A 3989-nucleotide genomic window follows, 5' to 3' on the forward strand; every position below is an offset into this window, starting at 1 on the left:
CAGCCGCGGGAGAGGGGGGTTGTCGGGCGCTCCCGGACTGCGACAGGCCCGCGTGGGTTGCCTGGCTGGGTGCAAGCCGCGTTGCTCCAGGGGAGGCTGTCAGTGAGCTGGCCAAGCGCCCTGTGTACCTGGAAGGGGAAGAGAGAGAGAGGGAGGAAATAAAGTCTTCACGTGTCTCCTTGCTGTTTGTGCTCAAGGCATGTTCGAGCACTTTCTCCCGTATTCGACTAACTGTTTACAAGCAAAACCCAAACGGGGATGCTTTTGAAGTTGAGCTGGGCTAGAGGCAGAGGGGTGGGAAAGGTTGGGGGGGAAAGGGGGGCAAAGAGGGGCTGGTGTTGTGGGGTGACAGTTATAAAATGAAGTTATATAATAAAGTGTCTTGCCCTTTGCTGTGTGCATGCAGGAGAGTATGTGTGCACTGAGGGGCCTCTGCACACATGGGGGCTGTGCCATGGGGTGTAAGCCCCTCTTCCCTTTCCACAGGCTCTGCCGTGTTACCAGAGGGGTCTATGGATCCTTTGGTGGTGTAAGCATAGGCGGGTCTTTAGAGGAGTTCTCCACAGGCTTGTTCTTCTGCCTTTAACTCTGTGTGACCTGGCCCCTGGGGAAGTAGTATTGGCCTGAAAATCTCTCGCCTGGTTTCCTTACAGAAGATAGTGCTCAGTGGCCTTTCATGGGGAGAGCTGAGAGTGGGCAGGTGGCACTCGATGTGGCCATGCTGTGAAGCATTAAGAGCTCAGACTTCTACAGGCTCTTGTGCTCACCCTCTCATGTACGCTACTTGCCATGTCTGCACTAATGATACAGGCTGGTTAGATTTGAAGCTAAGATTATGTAGTGGCACTTTCTGCGTTTCCAGAATTTTATTTTTTTGAAGGTCAGGTAATTCGATTACAGTGCATTGCCTTGTGTCATTAATTTTAAATAATATTCCAGTATGTTTACTACATATATTAGAGCACTATGCCTTTGAACTCTACTGAGCAAAAGTTTCGTATTTCAGTGTTACTCTCGAATAACTTGGGCTTAGATACACAAGTTATTTTGCCCTGACATAAACCAAGAATTTCTGAGCTAAGTCACATCAAAGGTCCATCTAGTCCCTTTTCCAATAATTGCTGTAAAGAGTAAGACTAGGGCAAGTATACTTCATGTGCTCTTAGCCTTGTTGACATTTTCTGTTCAGGAGACTTGCTATGCTGGAAGTAGCTGTGAGTATTTAGTAACTGAGTTTCTTGTCTGTCTTCCTTGAATTCATGTGGTCTTTGACATACTTGCATCTTTTGTTAGTGAGTTTCATAGATCTGTTTTGTGAAATTTATATTGTGAAATATAAATGTTTTGCCTTTTACCTATCCATTGTGAAGCTAAGCAGACTTGTTTATTTCCCTTCAGTCTGCTGACAAACCTTAGAGCAAGAAGATCCCTCTTCTCATTCTGTATCTAACATACCAAATGAAGCTGAAATGAAGACTATGAAATGGCTCAAGGCAAATGTGCACCTTCATGCTCACATATATGCAAGACTCGCCTCTTACAGATGGACATGCCATTCCTTTTGTAATGGCTGCAGCTTAAGCCAAACTGCTGCACTTGGTTAATTCCCCCCAAAGTTCAGGTCAAAAAAAGTAAAATAGCTTGTACTGAGCTGCAGTGCTAGAATTATGCCTAACCTGAGCTAGTGAATTCTATGTACAGCCAGTTGTATTTCCAGTATAGACACAGTGCACAGCAGTATCGAGCAGTAGCTTTTCATACATAGGTCTTAACTAACTTTTACTCAAGTTTTGCAGTAAGGAGGAGATAATGAACAATCAGACACCCTTTCCTTTGAAGGCCTTGGCATGTAAACACTGTGCTTCAACACTGAATGCAAGTTCTAATTTCCCCCCAGCTTGCAAGTGTGCCAGGCTAAATTTTCTGGAGGATCATATTTTAACATTTTGATCAAATTTTCGCTCCCACTAGGTGGCATACATTCTAAATGCAGATTTAGGTGCACACCAGTATCCTTTGGGGGAGAATAAGTCATTACAAGCCTAAGCAATCACAGATTGTATCTTTTTTTCCCTGCACTTTCCAAATAATTTGTTTCTATGCTGTCTCTTATTGCTAAAAACAAAATTCAAGACTAGTACTAGGTACAGAAGGACTGCTTTTCAATGAACGTAAAAAAGCCAGGCTTTTATACTATTAGTCAGCACAACTCAGAGAGTATGGACACCTTAAATTATTTGTAACAACCAAAGATTTAGTCAAAATAATTTCCAACCCTCAATCTGAAAAATGATAATGTGCCCATTTGGGTAGGTTTCTGTCTGTTTGTTCTTCACTGTGCCAATTCTGTTCTTTATTTAATTTCAGAATCCCTCACAGTCTCCAATTGTTTCTGTTGTGGTATGTAGGTGTTAGAAGGAAGTTTGAAGAATTTCTGTTATTTTTATCTCCTTGCTTAAGACGTGATTCCTTAATAAACTGCAGTGCCTGCTTGTTCATTAAGTTTGTATTAGATCAAGGAGTCAGTATAATAAAAATAAACAAATAACACAGCGTACATTAGTTTTCCAAACCCTTATTGTCCTCACTGTTTCTCTTAAATTACTTTATCTACATGTAATGCTTATCCCACTGCTACATCATATAACCTGCCACTTCACCTCTCTGCAGTTGGAACTCCTTGCAACTGTACTGCTTTAGTGAACTAAAATTTCAAGCAGCTTTCTGCGTGTGCATAAAGCATATAAATTAAAAATGTGCACTTTTGTCTAAACACCATGAAGATGCATTAGAGATGATTACCCAAACACCATAGTTCAGGCATAGTGTTTATAAAAAGGCAAAGAGAGAAGGCACATAGGTAACAGTGAGAGGGATGTAAAAACCTGATTGAAGTGCTGCAGTAGAGAAGAAGGATACCGCCTCCTTGGGGCAGAATACTAGCGGTGAAGGAAATATTTTGGATTGGTTAAGTAGATTATGACAATAAATCTACAAGTGCTGAATTGTATTTGTTTTAGGTATGAATCCTGGTCTCGCATGTCAGCATAAACGAAGAGCAGCATTATGGATGATTGTAGACTCACACTGGTGTAATACCAAGTAAGTGAAAGAAGAGCTACCTCTGCTGACAGTTTTCCAAAGAGAATCCCTAACTATGCAGGCTCCTTTATGTTCTGTGTTGTGTAGGAGGGAGCAAGGATGCATCCATGTCAGGTGCAGAGAGGGCAGAAGGGGGACATGCCTGAGTGTACCGAAACGTTGCTGATCTTAGTGGCAATTGGAGTAATTTAGTACTTGGAGTCTGATACAGCTCACGTTTTAAACTGTTAACAGTTAATTTGATCAAGTAATCCTTATGGACCTTCTCTCCGCTGTAGAGAATCTTAATGTCTTTTGCATTTTACTTTACTAATAGTTGGATTGCAAACCTCTTACAAGTGTGAGCCAATACCCCTGTGAATAGTAGCATCAAATTCAATAAGATTGCAAGGGGAAGTAATTGTTTATAAATGATAAGGAAAGACTCCCAGTCTACTTTCACCTACTTCCCCTCTCCAATTTGGGATGAAATTGAAGGGAAACTTGGTTGATAACCAAGTAGAAACTACTGTGCATGAATAACTGTAATTCAAACAGGATTTACAGCTTTCTCAGTGTATTGCCATCAGCTTGACAGCTTGGAAACTTAAATTAAGATAAATATGCTGTCATTAATTTCAATCATTATTAGGTGGAGGTTAGGGAATTAAAATTCCTTCTTCATTCTTCTGCAAAAAGAAATTTTTACAAGTGTAAGGAATATTTTTAATAGTGGCTTTTTATTGGATTCCTCATGAGATGAAAGAAGCTTATGCTGGAGTACAGAGCACATGGTCTTCGAAAATCTAACTACTTTAGGTCTGCATTGATAGTTATTTGCTATCACTTTTAAAAGTCTTGGCTGTATGTTTTCTCCTCTGCTCCTTTTTCCTCTCCTTAATGGCTAC

Source organism: Aptenodytes forsteri, unplaced genomic scaffold, assembly GCF_000699145.1.
Source record: "Aptenodytes forsteri isolate BGI_AS27 unplaced genomic scaffold, ASM69914v1 Scaffold93, whole genome shotgun sequence".
Classification (NCBI taxonomy): domain Eukaryota; kingdom Metazoa; phylum Chordata; class Aves; order Sphenisciformes; family Spheniscidae; genus Aptenodytes; species Aptenodytes forsteri.